The 16,428-nt window shown below is 43.6% G+C and overlaps 1 protein-coding gene across 1 annotated transcript in view; it reads right to left on the bottom strand.

The window, feature by feature from the left end:
- The window catches only part of TRAF6 (TNF receptor associated factor 6), a 29,537-nt gene extending 19,577 nt beyond the window's left edge, over nucleotides 1–9,960 (bottom strand). Inside the window, exon 1 of the mRNA XM_054027495.1 lies at nucleotides 9,878–9,960. The gene's annotated coding sequence lies outside the window, so the exon portion shown is untranslated. The remainder of the gene's footprint in view (nucleotides 1–9,877) is intronic.
- Between the last annotated feature and the right edge of the window lie 6,468 nt (nucleotides 9,961–16,428).

Consider the following 16,428-nt stretch of genomic DNA (forward strand, 5'->3'; position numbering starts at 1 on the left):
GCCCCTCAGAGCAGCAGGACTGGCAGCCGCGCCGCCCGGAGCCAGCCACGCTGCTGCGCTGCCCGGCAGGAGCTTGCAACCCCGCCACCCAGAGTGCTGGTGTCACAGCGAGCTGAGGCTGTGGGGGAGGGAGGACAGTGGGGGAGGGGCTGGGGGCTAGCCTCCCTGGCCGTGAGCTCAAGGGCCGGGCAGGACGGTCTGCGGGCCGGATGTGGCCCGCGGGCCGTAGATTGCCCACCTCTGCCATATAGCCTGAGAAACCAGTCTGCTGTGTGGGGCCTTCAGAAATTAGACTCCTGGCATCCCCTCAGAAGGGTGTTTAGACTCTAGGTAAGCTAGATACGCATGTAGACCTTTTGTTATTTTAAGACCCTTTTCTCTGAAATACTTTGTTTCTATGGTTATACAAACAATACTTCTGTTTTAAGAAGGCTGTTTTGGCTTATTAATTCACTGGTCACAGCTCCTGAAGGGAAAAACCACAACTGCCCAAACCCAATCAAACCTTCAGGGTAAGAACTAGGGCCATGGCTACACTCGAAACTCCAAAGCGCTGCTGCGGGAGCGCTCCTGCGGCAGCGCTTTGAAGTGCGAGTATGGTCGTGCGCCAGTGCTGGGAGAGCACTCTCCCAGCGCTGCAGGTACTCCACCTCCACGAGGGGATTAACTTACAGCCGGGGCACTGTCTACATTGGCGCTTTACAGCGCTGTAACTTGCTGCGCTCAGGGGGGTGTTTTTTCACACCCCTGAGCGAGAAAGTTGCAGTGCTGTAAAACGCCCATGTAGCCAAGCCCTAGTACTGTAGACTAGTGCCTAATTTGAGAGAGAATGACAGGATTCCACCCCAGGAAAAGGGAAGGCATAAGACCTAAGGGGGTGCACTCAGAAGAGATGAGGAAACAGACAGGGATGCAGCTAATCCTGTAACCATGACACACAGGTATTCAAGAAGTCAAGCTGAAAGGAAGAAAAGAAATAGAGTAGGCCTTGTGCTTTCATCACAAGTATGAGCATTCTATCTAGTTTATAGAGCAGCATCTGTTAAAGACAGATCTCTTCCTTGTGATCATCATTTTATCCTTCTGGAAAATCCTACTAAAGTAGTACTCCAGGAGAGTAGGATTTTACCCAGTATAAGCCTAACAATTTATCATTTACAGCACTTCACAGTTTCTACAGGAGTTTGAAGCATTACACTTATTCCTCTCCAATTTGAATTGCTTTCCTGTAACCAGAGTAGCTATGAACCATTCAGTCTATGGGGAAAAACATCAGAGTCATCTTAATGGATGAGTCAATGAAACCAATCAGCATCCTATTATTGCACAGAAAAATCCCTAATTTAAATTATAAACTAATACTCCTTTCTTATATGGAGCTTTCCATCTGCACACCTTGAAGAGGTTTATAAAAGGTGGCCATCTGCTTTACCTCTGTTTTATGGGGAAACATCAGGCACAGAGAGAATACTTTAAACAAATTAATCAAGTCAGTTTTAAGTGAATTGCGGTGGGGTTCCTTCCGACACCCAGTCACTTAGGGCATGTCTTCACTAGCAATGTTAAAGCTATGAGGGGAGTAGCTCCCAGCGCTGGTGCACTGTCTACACTGCCACTTTACAGCGCTGAAACTTGCAGCACTCAGGGGGCTGTTTTTTCACACCCCTGAGTGAGAACGTTGCAGCTCTGTAAAGTGCCAGTGCAGACAAGGCCTTAGTTTTATTTTGTCTTAAAGGGAAGTCCCTCCCCACAAGGGAGAGGATGTTTCTAAATCTTGAAGTTTACAGTGTAGCTGTAGACGAACAACTGAAAATTAACAATTACTTCACCCTAATTTTAAACAATTCCTTCATGTCCTTTATAAAAAAAATTGAGATCCTTTATTCTTTGTGTGTGCATCTGTTTCCTCGTCCTCCAATACTGCACCTGTACTCCAACTCCTGCACAATAGCAGTACTGGAGCAGCATACCAGAGGGAGATAGACATAAACCTAATCTCTTTTACTGTAGGATCAGACACTTCTCCCTTGGCTGAGCTGGGGCAGACAATGAAATGAACTAACAGCGACTTAGTTATGGAAGCAGTGCATGTGCGCTAGCATGATTCTTTCCTGGGGACTTTCCCTGCAAGGGGAATTTTAAATTGCTTGTAGTTCAGGTGAAGAGGATAGATTTGAAAATGCAGGTTATTCCCAAAACCAAGTCAAATTTAACCCTTTCTTCGCCACTTCACTGGGAATTTATTCTCCAGTCTAGAAGTCTCAGGAATCCTTCCCAGATATTTAGCTCAAATTTTTATCCCCTTCCCTCCTGAACAATACTTCTCTGGTCACATATTAGCACTCATATATACAGATTAGTCTGGAAAAATGATGGTTTTGTCAGCCATGATATTCCTTTAGCCCAGCACCACACAGCTATAGTCATCAGAATAGCTTTGAAAGGGGGTCGTACCACCTCCCCAGCAACAAGGGCATAGAATTGAAGAACTGTTCTCTTCAAGTTTACCTACTCAATAAACATGTCCATAGACCAGAGCCACCAGAATTTGTCTGCAATTCAGAAGCCTGGACAAGTTATGTGGAATGCTTTATACGCACACTGTGGCTTAAACATCGGTCATTTATTCTTGGTAACTAAAGGCAATACCAAACTAAGCAGTTCAGGCTATATTTTGTTCAATTAACTGAACATCTGAAACTAAATTGGAGTGCATACATATGTCTACAAATCCACAGTAACTATTTAAAAAAAAAAAAAACAAAGTGGAACAAGCTCAGAATTATTTTCCGTAATGCTTCTCTTTTTAAGGAACTGTGTAGAGTTTTTAACCTGTGTGTAAAATACAGTAACTCCTCGCTTAACATTGTAGTTATGTTCCTGAAAAATGCTACTTTAAGTGAAACTATGTTAAGCAAATCCAATTTCAAACTGCAACTGAATTTTTAACCAGCAGGTAACTTGATGTTGTGAAGCTACTTGCACTCCTGCACCATGAAGCAATGAGACTAGACGGGTTATCTCAGTCAGACCAGAACAACACGTCTCATGATTTACCCTCCCCCCCGCCAAAAGGCTCAAAATACCAATAGCCGTTTCTTTAGACTATCTATGCAAGATAAGAGTCTACATTCGAACTTAAAAACTTTTGTAACACGGTAAAGATGTTTTAAGTAAAACAAAAGAAAACTCCAAGTTTAGGTAAAATAATTTAGATGCCCAATCTACAAATCACACGACGAGTCCTAAATCTCTTTTGTACTCAAGACTCCTGTTGAAGTCAGCAAGCATTTCGGATGTACAAGGAAGGCAGAATCACACAGTAAATGGTTACACTCAGAGTGACTAGTGAAAGAAAAAAAATGTAAGGAGGTAACAAATCCTATTGCTCTCTCTCTCTACACGTTGTATACAATTTATATTCTACATATTTGGTATGTACCTTGCTAGTCTTTCTAGAATCAATATAAGAGATGTATTAGTCACTATAACAATCTGTGCCTGTGACTGCTATGGGTACCCGCATGGCCCCATAGTATGCCAACATTTTTATGGCTGACTTAGAAGCTTCCTCAGCTCTCATCCCCCAACACCCCTACTCTACTTGCGCTACATTGAAGACATCATCATCATCTGTATCCATGGGAAGGAGGCGATGGTCACAAACACCACCCTAAACCTACTGACCGCTATACTTACCTACATGCCTCCAGTTTCATCCAGACCACATCACATGATCCATTGTCTACAGCCAGGCTCTAAGATACCACTGCATTTGCTCCAATCCCTCAGACAGAGACAAACACCTACAGGATCTATCAAGCGTTCTTAAAACTACAATACCCACCTGGTGAAGTGAAGAAACAGATTGACAGAGCCAGAAGGGTACCCAGAAGTCACCTACTACTTTCTATGTTGGGCCTGTCTTGTAACAGAACGCCCCTAGCCGTCACCTACAGCCCCAACTAAAACTTCTCTGGGGCATCATCAGGGATCTACAACCTATCCTGAAGGATGATCCCTCACTCTCACAGACCTTGGGAGACAGGCCAGTCCTCGCTTACAGACAGCCCCCCAACCTGAAGCAAATACTCACCAGCAACTACACACCACACAACAAAAACACTAACCCAGGAACCAACCCTTGCAACAAACCCCGGTGCCAACTCTGTCCGCATATCTATTCAAGGGACACCATCATAGGACCTACCACATTAGCCACACCATCAGGGGCTCGTTCACCTGCACATCTACCAATGTGATATATGCCATCATATAAAAAAAAAAAAACCCCTTCAAAAACAGACTCCAATGTGAAACTACAAAACTGGAATTAATTTGGAAACTGGACACCATCAAATTAAGCCTGAATAAAGACTGGGAGTGGATGGGTCATTACAAAAACTAATTTCCCCCTACTGTTACTCACACCTTCTTGTCAACGGTTTGAAATGGGCCATTAACACTATAAAAGTGATTTTTCCTCCCTTGGTATTCTACTGTTAATTGAATTGTCTCGTTAGAGTGACACCCCTCCCTCCCCCCCATTCGTAAGACAACTCCCATCTTTTCATGTACTATGTATATATACCAGCTACTGTATTTTACACTCCATGCATCTGATGAAGTGGGTTCTAGCCCACGAAAGCTTATGCCCAAATACATTTGTTAGTCTCTAAGGTGCCACAAAGACTCATCATTGTTATAACAATCTGAAGTCATGAATACTAGACACTAGGAATTTTCTATACACTTTTACTATTATTTCTCTGCCTCATGTATAGGGCTGACAAAAAGAAAAATACATATTGACTAGTCATGATATAAGAAAAATCAATAAAATGAAAACAGGTCAGAATAGTTATGGAACAATATTCTTCCAATGCCATATTCCAGTGGCCCCCACCTTTTTGTGGCCAGTAGCACATTCATGTTTTCAGAAGAGTGTGGCGGGCGCCAACAATTTTTCAAGGCTTATTTTGTATTTGTACATTAAATAATATGAAAACATCATATTTAATATTACATAATATATGAATCCATAAGATAAAAAAAAGGTAATTTTACATGTAAAAGGTATTAATTAAATTATTCGGCAATTACTCTTTCACCTTACCATGTGAATTTGCTCTTTTTTAATCTACCTGTAAGAAAAATTAAGCTTCGAAGCCGGAGAGAAGCCGCAGCCCCGCGTCTGCCAGGGACAGAGAACACCGGCGCCCGCAGCCCCAGAGTTCTCTGTCCCCGGCTTCTCTCCCCTGCTGGGCACTAGGCGGGCGCACGTAAATGCCCTGGTGGGCACCATAGTGCCCGCGGGCACCGCGTTGGGGACCACTGCCATATTCCTTATATGGCGTTACTAAACCAAAATTTAACCCTGTTGTTTCAACCCTCCAATCTATACAATGTTGCCAGCAGAGGCAATTACTTCAGTGCAAGGAAGGAGATGGTTTTGATGCAGATGCAGGTTTGGAAGTCAAGAGATTGCCATTCTAATTCCAATCTTTGCCGCAAATTTGCCATGTGACTTTGGGCACCTTACTTAGAGCTCAATCCCATAAACACTATTACAAGGCATATTAGTCAATGGGACTACTCACTACTTTAATGCGCACTATATCCAGAGAAGGACTCACTCACTTTCATCCCATTTGGCCAGTGGTCCCCAACGCGGAATGGTCCGAATGTTTATGATATTTATTTTGAAAAAACTCCTTAATTTTGCCAAATAATTTAATTAATATCTTTTATATGTAAAATTACCTTTTTTACCTTATGGATTCATATATTATGTAATATTAAATATGATTTTTTTGTATTATTTAATGTACAAATACAAAATAAGCCTTGAAAAATTGTTGGCACCCGCCACACTCTTCTGAAAACATGAATGTGCTACTGGCCACAAAAAGGTTGGGGACCACTGCATTTGGGAATAACCATGCAAAGAGTAACAGGAGTACTTGTGGCACCTTAGAGACTAACAAATTTATTAGAGCATAAGCTTTCGTGGACTACAGCCCACTTCTTCAACAGGAGTACTTGTGGCACCTTAGAGACTAACAAATTTATTAGAGCATAAGCTTTCGTGGACTACAGCCCACTTCTTCGGATGCATATAGAATGGAACATATAATGAGGAGATATATATACACACATACAGAGAGCATAAACAGGTGGGAGTTGTCTTACCAACTCTGAGAGGCCAATTAATTAAGAGAAAAAAAACTTTTGAAGTGATAATCAAGCTAGCCGAGTACAGACAGTGTGATAAGAAGTGTGAGAGTACTTACAAGGGGAGATAGAGTCAGCCTTGATAAGATGGTGCTACACAACCATTCTATTAAAAGAACAGGAGTACTTGTGGCACCTTAGAGACTAACAAATTTATTAGAGCATAAGCTTCCGTGGACTACAGCCCACTGCTGTTACTCTGAAACTAACCATTCTATTGTTAAACAACTGAAATATCCCTCCTCTTTTTACTCTGATATTTACTTTTATTTCCACTTTGACAGGTGAAAGCAAGAGATCATTGGTGTTGCACTATGTGTTTGTACAGCCACTAACACAACTGAGCTCTGAAATTAACTTGGGCTTCTGGGCACTATTGTGATACAAAAAGTTATTTTTCTGGAGGTTCTGGATTAATTAAGTTCACTGAACTGAAAACATGTACACTTCCTCTCCAAAGATTTTCCATGGAATGGATTTTTAGTAGCAAAACTATTTGCAGTATGATTTAAAAAACAAACAAACAAAAGAAAACCAGCACAGCATATTAATTTACAACATTAAAACATGAGGCCTACATGGTATTTCCCTTCTCATTCACTAGTACCTGGTGAAACTCCAGAAAGAGTTTAATTGTGAGGAAAAACTGGAGAGGAACATGGAATGAGCAGCAGACCGGCGTATATGTACTGTGGGCAAGAGACTCATTTGCTGGCCATCACCAAAATAGTTCTACTGTTTTATCATCCTAAGAAGTGGGCTGTAGTCCACGAAAGCTTATGCTCTAATAAATTTGTTAGTCTCTAAGGTGCCACAAGTACTCCTGTTCTTCTTTTTGTGGATACAGACTAACACGGCTGCTACTCTGAAACCTGTTTTATCAAGTGTATTTAATACGTGAATAAGTTCTCTGCATGGTATTGAGACTAATTTTGTGGTCCTTTGATACTACAACAAAAGTGAAATAACATGAATATAAAGTCATGGACTTGGATAACTATGGCTCTTGATATTAAAATTTATTCACAGGATCTGTAGAGAAACGCAGTTTGCTAACACTCTTCTCATCGCCTGTAGCTTATAGAAGTGTATGGAAACAAGATGCTATAGCTTCAATGCAATTATAAGCAGAAAAATGACTTAAAGGGGTTCCATGTTTAGAACTTGCAAATCAAAAGATGACCTTCTAATGTCAAGCACTGATTCCCAAACTATATATTTTTTATCTTTTCCATCACTGAAGATGGCATTCAGAACTTAACCATTCTGTTGATATGAGACAGAACAGAATCCACATTGCTCATGAATAGCTGTTGGCTGTGCAGTGCTAAACATCTGTAAGAGGCATACTTTGCCTCTGACAAGGTGGTTCCATTAATCATTTGTAATAGTCTGTAATCATAGAGAATTAGTGAGGTCATAATATCACTTAATAGGAGGAAGGTTTCCCATCATCTTAAACAATGGATGCAATCCAAACTGGCCTGACAATCTGATCAGTTTTGCAACTCTCTTGCCTCAAATCTAAAGAGGCATGAGGTTACCTTGTTTGAGACAGAATTTATTAAATGAAACCAGTGTTATTGCACTCATAACTTATTGCACAGATGGAGAGGGATACCAGGTAAGGCAAGTTATACTAGGCAGGGTTTCCTTTCCTTTCCCCATACCACCAAGAATAATCTTCACATCTAACACAGAGAGCTGTAAACTCACATATACACAGCTAAGTCAGTCTCTCTTTTTGAAGACCATTATTTGTGTTGCATCCTATGAATGTCAGAAAAATACCATAAACTATGGCCTCATTAATGGGGTTAACAGATGAAAAGTTAGAAAAAGCTCAAAAGAGAATCTACCACCAGTTTCTAGGCTCAAAGAACTGAACAAAAATACAGGATGATCATTTTTTAAAGCCAGCATTGGCATGAGCAAACTAATAGAAGGCAGCAAGGATCAGGATCAAGTGAGAAAACACACAGTATCTATCCCAAGAATTTACCCCAAATAAAAACCCTTCAAGCTATTATACTTGGCAAGGGAAGTACTTAAAATATTTGTTATACATATCAAATACTGCCTGTCTGTACCAGACAGTAACTATCATTCTTGCAAGCAAATTGTATGCGCTCTCAGATTTCATTTTTAAAGCACATATAAATCAATTAACCAATTCCTAAAGCACTTAAAGTAGATATTATCCCCATTTTACAGACAGGAAAATGGAGACCGAAATGGAAATCAAGTGATTTGTCCAAGACTATACAAGGACTCTGACAGAGTTTGGGTAGAACTCAGGATGCAAGCCACTAGATCACACAAAAAGAAGTCCATCTGGATATCAGGGAGCAGGATCAGTTAATTAGTGGCCAAATATTCCCCTCATGTAAACCAATACAAACCTAATCTCAATGGGACTGGTGCTTGCTGTAAAGAGTGAGGGAAGAATCTGGCTCACAGTGTCTACAAACACAGCCCAGACTGAAGGCGTAGTTTCCATTGAAGAAAAAAATCATGCTGCTTTAGAGATTCCAAAGCCAGAAAAAGGACCATTGGAATCCTCTAGTCCAGTGTGGGGCAACCTGTGGCCTGCAGGGTAATTCACTGGCGGGCTGCAAGACAGTTTGTTTACATTGATGGTCCACAGACACGGCCACCTGCCCACAGCCCCCAATGGCTGTGGTTCGCGGTTCCCAGCCAATGGGAGCTGCGGGAAGTGGCACGGGCTGGCTGCCGCTTCTCACAGCTCCCATGGAACGGCGAAGCGCAGCCACTGGGAGCTGCGGGCTGCCATGCCTGCGGACAGTCAACATAAACAAAATTGTCTCACGGCCCGCCAGCAAATTACCCTGACAGGCTGCAGTTGCCCACCACTGCTCTAGTCTGATCTTCTGTAGAACACAGGACACAACTTCCCCAAAATAATTCCTAGAGCATAGCTTTAAAAACCATCTAATTTTAGTTTAAAAACTGGCAGTGATGGAGAATCCCCACCCACCCTTGGTAATTTCTTCCAGAGGTTAACTCCCCTGTTAAAAATGATGACAAATTCAGACAGGAAATAAGGCTAGTGTCAACTTCCAGTAACCACTGGAATGGGTTATACCTTTCTCTGCCAGACTGAAGCCCATTAGCAAATATTTGCTCCTCATGCAGATACTTAACTGACTGTGACCAAGTTATCCCTTAGCCTTTTCTTTGTTAAGCTAAGCAGCCCCCAGGAGCTCCCCTATCACCCTGAGACAGGTTCTCGCCTTCTCTGCTCGTTCTCGCGGCTCGTCTCGGACCCTCTCGCGTTTATCAACATCCAGGATTTTGCCCTTTCACCCTCTGGGAAGACCCCCCAACCCGCGGTCAGTCTGAAACCCAACTGCCCAGGGCCACGCTAAGCCCGGGCCACGCTCCTAGCCCCCCCTTTCCGCCAGCCCCAGTGTCCCGCTCTCTGCGGGGCTGCCCCGGGAGGCAGGGAGACGCCGCGGGCCCCTCTCCCAGGCCCGGAGCCCGGGCACGGAGCTGGGAACAGAACCCAGCGGCCCCGACCCCGCGTCAGGACTGGGAAGCCGGGTCCGGGCGGAGCCGCCTGGACAGCCCGGGCTGCGGGGAGGGGCCGGTGGGGCCCAGCGATCCCCGCCCGGACACTCACCTCCGACCGAACCGCCGCCTTCGCTTTCTGGCCCCAGCCAGGCCACTGCTTCCGGCTCCGAGGAAGGCCGGGCGGGCGCCGCGGCCGAGAGGAAGGAAGGCGGCCAGCGCTGCACAGCGCCCCCTGCGGCCGGTCCGCCCGGGCAGGTACTTCCCCCGCACCGCAGACGGCAGCGACGCCGCCCAGGATGGGTGTCCGCCCTGGGCAGCACAGGGCGGGGAGGAGCGTTTGTGCGCCGCCCCGCTGGAGATTTACCAGCCTGAGCCTCGCTGCGCTGGAGGCTGGTGCCTGCTCTGGCTGAGCCTCCCCTTGTCGCCCACCCCCCAGCAGCGCTCCAGCATTGGGGTCAGCCGCGGGCAAGTCAGGACTCAGAGCCAATGCTAGCCCATTGGGGGCCCTAAGCAGAATATTTTGTGTCCCCCTCCCATAATACTAAAACAGGCAAATAAAAAGCAAATGGGGGTTGCATGGGCTACCTAAACAGCTGATGAGGTGTAGGTGCCTCACACAAGCTTAGGGTTTGCAATTGGAGACTCTGAGCAGAAGGAGCCAGACCACCCAGCACCAGCCCATGAGCCAGGTGCACCCAGTCAGCTACTTACATGTATAAGCCCCCTCTCCACTCCCTGCCCCTCTCCTCAGCTTTTCCTACTAGCTAATGTAGGTAGCTTCCCGTTCAGCCTTTATGGATCTCTTTCTTAGGTGCCTAACTCTCTCCATGCATTGTATGGTGAACCTGGGTGCTTAGCTCGGGGCTGAGAATTTCCGTAGCTAGCAGGGCACCTAGGGGATAGGTGTTTCAACCCTGAGTTGAAGAACACTTAAGTCCCTTTGGGCATCTGGGCCTTCCCCACTCTGTGCCTCCTTTTCTTTATCTATAAAATGAAGGTAAGAACACTTTTCCACTCACAGAAGGCTTAATTAATTAGTTCCAAAAAATGTCTTTTAAAAAGGCCCATTTGTTCATACAAAAATACACATACTTACATTTCTACATGGAGTAACACAACTGCAAGTTGCAAAATAGGCACTTGTACAAGCAGATGGTTATTTTTTCCCCCATTCCTGCAAACACATATATGCTTTATTTTAAGTAGGTACGTAGTCCCACTAGTTTCCAAATAAATGTTCGTAGGATGTGGGCCTTTTTGTGCATAATGACCATCATTGTGCACCTTTTTATTGTAATGATGTAAAGGTGTTTTGAGACCTTTGTATAAAATACACCATGCAGTGGTGTGTGTTAAAGTGGCCAGTACTTCTATACTCATCCAGCCACATAGCTAACATACTCCCTGCAACTAACTGCACTGTGTATTAGGTACCCACCACTCTACTGCACCACACAGGGCCGGCTCCAGGCACCAGCTTACCAAGCAGGTGCTTGGGGCGGCCACTCGGGAGAGAGGCGGCATGTCCAGCTGTTCAGCCGCAATTCGGTGGACGGTCCCTCACTCCTGCTCGGAGTGAAGGACCTCCCGTTGAATTGCCGCCGCAGATCACGATCGCGGCTTTTTTTTTTTTTTTTTTTTTGGCTGCTTGGGGCGGCCAAAACCCTGGAGCCGTCCCTGGCACCACAGATCAAAATGTTGACCTAGCAATTATCTTGAGAACTTGTAAGCACTTGTTCTAGGAAGTGCTTTTGCAACCACATCTTCTTGGGTGGGCAACTGGAAATTTTTTAGCACTGTGATTTCTGTGTCTTGCACTACCACTGGCTCAGCTCCACTGGTACTAGCAATGGGCAGAGAGATAACATAGACAAGGCACAGGCTGGTCTACCACAGTACCATCTAACCTTGTTTAAGGGTTGCTGATAGATTGAATGAAAATGTTATTAGGAGAATTACACCTGCATCTCTTTTGTACGTCAACAGTGCCATCCTGCGGTAGACTTATAAAACTTCAGGCAGGGGGAATGAAAATGAGAATTATTAACAGCTCTACTTAGGAAACCCTAAATTGTCTTTTACATTTGCAAAAACAGAGCAGTATATTTACTTTTCCATGCTCAGCGGTCGTTTTTAGAAGCTGTTATTTTTCCATTAACCTCCTCCTTTGCTTTGGAATTCATATCATATGTGTATTTTATATATAGCCTCTCAAACTGCATCCCACAGCATTTAGATGAATAACACTGGCATAGAGCTAAACAATAAATCACAACGCAGGGAAAGAGCCATTTGAAAAGAAGTGTGAAGGCTGATCCAGATGGCAGGAAAGAGGAATCTTGCAACTACAAGGACCAGGACTGAGAATACAGCAACTTCCTCTAGTCCAGGGGTCAGCAACCTTTCAGAAGTGCTGTGCCAAGTCTTCATTTATTCACTCTAATTTAAGGTTTTGTGTGCCAGTAATACATTTTAACATTTTTAGAAGGTCTCTTTCTATAAATCTATAATATAAATAAACTATTGTTGTATGTGAAGTAAATAAGGTTTTTAAATTGTTTAAGAAGCTTCGTTTAAAATTAAATTAAAATGCAGAGCTCCCCTGATTGGTGGCCAGGACCCAGACATGTGAGTGCCACTGAAAATCAGGTCGCGTGCCGCCTTCGGCACCTGTGCCATAGGTTGCCTACCCCTGCTCTAATCAACTCATTGATGGGATACAGAGAGCTGTGTTTGGCTCTGTCCGAGGGAAAGTTATTTTGAGGGTAGGGGCTGAATGAAGAGTTTCTAGGGGGGGTGGAGTATCCTACTGAACAGAAAAAGGAAAAAAATAATATTTTTTAGTTCTGTTGGGATTTTTATCCCAAAGGTGTAGGGATATTAAAGAAGGTACTAACAATGATTTCCCCAAGTGACAGTGACCGCCCAATAATTTGTCCCCCACACTTTAAAATCCAACTGTTTCACCAAGTACAAAAATCATTTGGGTCATCTGTTAAAACTTGTAAGCTACTGTCTGTAGAAACCATTGATTGTATCTATCCTGTGAAAGTTACTTTATTACTATGTAAAACTTAGACCCCCAGCCTCTGTGATTAAAAGGCCGCGAGTCTCAAATGAATTAGCACACACCCTAAAAGTGGTGGAGACAGTAAATTAAAATATGGTTAAGTTATGGAATGTATGTTGATGAATGCTTGATGTACATGAATGGTTAGGGGGGTGCCAGCCTAGATAGGGAGTATCCATCGGCTGAAGAATGTGTAAAGTGGACCACCAGAACCCCCCTGGAGGGTAAACTGGGATCCACCCCATCACCTGGAAGGATGAGAAACAAACTTTGGACAGTTTGGAGCCACCAGGAATGTGCCATCTGCTGATTGAGTCAGCAACAGCAGAATGAAACAGCTCCCATAGACTAAGATAGGAATTAATTCCTATAAGAATAGACTCTCAAGACTGAGGATTTTGAGTCTCTGGTTCTGCTGTCAGCTTCCAGGAGCATCAGGTGCACCTGACACAGACTCGGCTCCATCCTCATGCCCAAGATACTTGGCCAGTAACTTGGCATGAGAAACTTCTAGGCTGGTAACTATAACACCTATACAGAACTTGAATGAATGATTGTGTGGATGAATCATATATATGTGTGTGTGTGTGTGTATAAGGAATAAGTAGTGATAGGAATAAGTAGTCAAACAACGTTGTTTACTTTTATCTTTTGCTTTATCATTATATTTACAATAAATGTGGCATCTTTGCCTTATCCCTCTTAATAAGATCCTGCTGGTTTTTATTCTATTGGTATAACAAAGGATGCCAAAACATTTAACCCACCACTGAAATGCAGCCACCTCTGCAATGGAACACAGCAGAGGACAAGAAGTACAGAAGAATAGAGTGTCCAGTTGAAATTGCAGGGGGCATTTAGGGAACCAGAATGGAATTAATAGAGATGGGAGCTCTCCACTTTCTCTCTCTGATCAAATGCCAAAGAGTAGCCACCGGTATTTGGTAAATAGGGACTCCACATCAAAAGTTATCAGCCTTTGGATTTCACAGGATTGTCAAGATTTAGACTTTATTAGCATGCACTCAAGGGACATGTAAGGTCTCTGCATGTGTCTGCCCCATTAAGGGTAGCTGGTAAAAATGAGGACTGAAAATTCTTAACCTTCTCTTCCAAACAGGAGAACAAGATTTGCAAAAATGACTGATGAGCTGCTATAGATTTCTGGTAGCCCTTGAATTAGCACCTTTGCCTCAACAAGGAATTTGGCCGTAGAGGAAGGGAGTTGGGTCCATAGAGTAGAGGCGATCAAAATTGGTAGTAAAATGTAGTTTTAACACAAATTTCCATCCAAAAAACATTGTCTTTTTTGTTAAAATTTGAAATTTCACTTACATCTTGCACTGAAATGTTGAATTTCAAAAATCTGCAACCAATTCATAGATACTTTTACAATTGTGTAATTCAGTCAGATTGATTTTCTCTCAATCCTTCCACTGTCAGGGGTCACAGGAATTTAAAAATACATAGGGCAGCTTCTATGCCCAGCTTCTGGCCCTAGAGCTATGAGTAGTCAATGCTTCTTTCTGTTCCTGGCTCAAACTTTGGAAAATCCAAACTTTGGAGCTGGTTGAACTTCTCAGAAGTCTACATCATGAACATTTTTGAAGTGTTAAAGTTGATTTTAGTTTGCAGGTCTCAATACAGAACCATTTTTTCAAAAATGTTAGTGACTTTTTCTTGAGATTGTTAGTGGAAATATTATCAAAGTTATTAAAATGGTTATTGACTTTTTAAAATACCAAACCTGTGTTTCAATATATGCAACATTTTGATTACCACTTCAGTAATGTTTTTGATAAAAATCTCAATTAAAAATGTTTGAGGAATGTTTTGAAAAGCAAATTTTTGTTTTAAAAATAATCAACATTCTTTTGGAAAATGTGGTGTTGGGTTTTTTAAGAGAACAAGACCATTTTTTAATTGAAAAATGCTCTGAAAATTTTCTACCAAATCTACATTAAGTTTAAAAAAACAAACAAAAAAAAACACAAAAACACAGGATTCACATGTGGCTCAAATAAGTATGTGCACGGATGTCAAAGGGAGCTCTTTGTGAGGCTTGAGACCACAATATGCAGTAGGGACAAGGCCACAGTACAGTTTGGAAGGGACATGTGACATTTGCCCTATGGATGTTCATGGTGTAAGCTAATTCACCTTGTCTGATTCCAAGCAGAGATGGCTCTGAACCAACACAACAGTCCAGATTTGAAAATGCACACATTCTGAGGGATTCAAGAATTGAAGCCTAGATACAAATCTCAGTGGTTATGTCTCTTGTGAAAGAGACCAGGGCTGGCGCAACCCATTAGGCGACCTAGACGGTCGCCTAGGGTGCTAACATTTGGGGGCAGCGACCGTGGTGATGGATCTTCGTCCGTCCAGGTCGTTGTCGGCATTTCGGGGGCGGGACCTTCTGCCACCTCTGTCAGTGGCGGCATTTCAGGGGCAGGACCTTCCGTCGCCTCAGGCGGCAAAAAAAGCTGGCAGCGCTCCTGGTAATGACAGGACGCAGCTGTAATTAACAAATTCTTTATTGAGGCTTTTGGATACAGACAGAGTCTGTGGTTCTCCCTGGCTCTTTAGTTCCCAAACATAGCTTCTGTTGCCCAGAATCACCACAAGTCCCTAAGACATATCTATATTGCAATGGGAGCTGCCCCCGTACAAAGCTGTTATGCAGGGGAGATTAACAAGTGGTTTATCTCTCTGTTAATGGGATAGTCAGTTCCATTCCAAGAGTGGAGGAATGCAAAGCAATGGCCTTACCTCATTAATTTTCAGCTTGTGGTTCCAGAGCTGGTGTGACTTGTCAGGGCATTGAAGGTGTTCTTCCAGGAACCCACACCAGAGTCATATTTCAGGCAGACCAAACAGAGTGCTGATTACTGGAATACTCTTCCCGGATACCTGATGCACACCAGGAGCTACAGGGAGCAGTGCACTGAGCAAACATACTAGATCTGCCAGCATCTATCTCAGCCAGCCAGGAAGGACGGGAGGAGAAACACACCACATTCCTTCCCAGACACAAAGGAGATGAGTGAGAGGACACCCTATGTCAAAAAAAGCCACCGAGACACAAAATAATCCTCTTTGGGAGGCACCATTGGTCAGTAGTTGGAGCAGGGGAGTTAGGCTCTGTTTCTGTTGGGTCTCTTTAAATAGTTAATGACCCTTTCTGTCTACTGTATTTCACAAGGCACCAGAACCCTGCAAGAGCAGCAATACATATAGGTAGCTGTCAGGAGACCAGTTTGTAGGTGGTCAGACCTAGTGGTCAGAGTCCAAATGCCAGCTCCAAGGGTCAAGATAACAACATAAGACCAGCCATACTGGGTCAGACCAAAGGTCCATCTAGCCCAGTATCCTGTCTTCCAACAGTGGCCAATGCCAGGTGCTTCAGAGGGAATGAATAGAACAGGTAATCATCAAGTGATCCATCCCCTGTTGCCCATTCCCAGCTTCTGGCAAACAGAGGCTAGGGACACCATCCCTGCCCAGCCTGGCTAATAGCCATCAAGACAGAACTGGAGTTAGGAATATGAGCCAAGCATCAGAAAAGATTACCAGGAGTCAGGGAAGGC

The sequence above is a fragment of the Malaclemys terrapin genome, chromosome 4, assembly GCF_027887155.1.
Source record: "Malaclemys terrapin pileata isolate rMalTer1 chromosome 4, rMalTer1.hap1, whole genome shotgun sequence".
NCBI lineage: Eukaryota > Metazoa > Chordata > Testudines > Emydidae > Malaclemys > Malaclemys terrapin.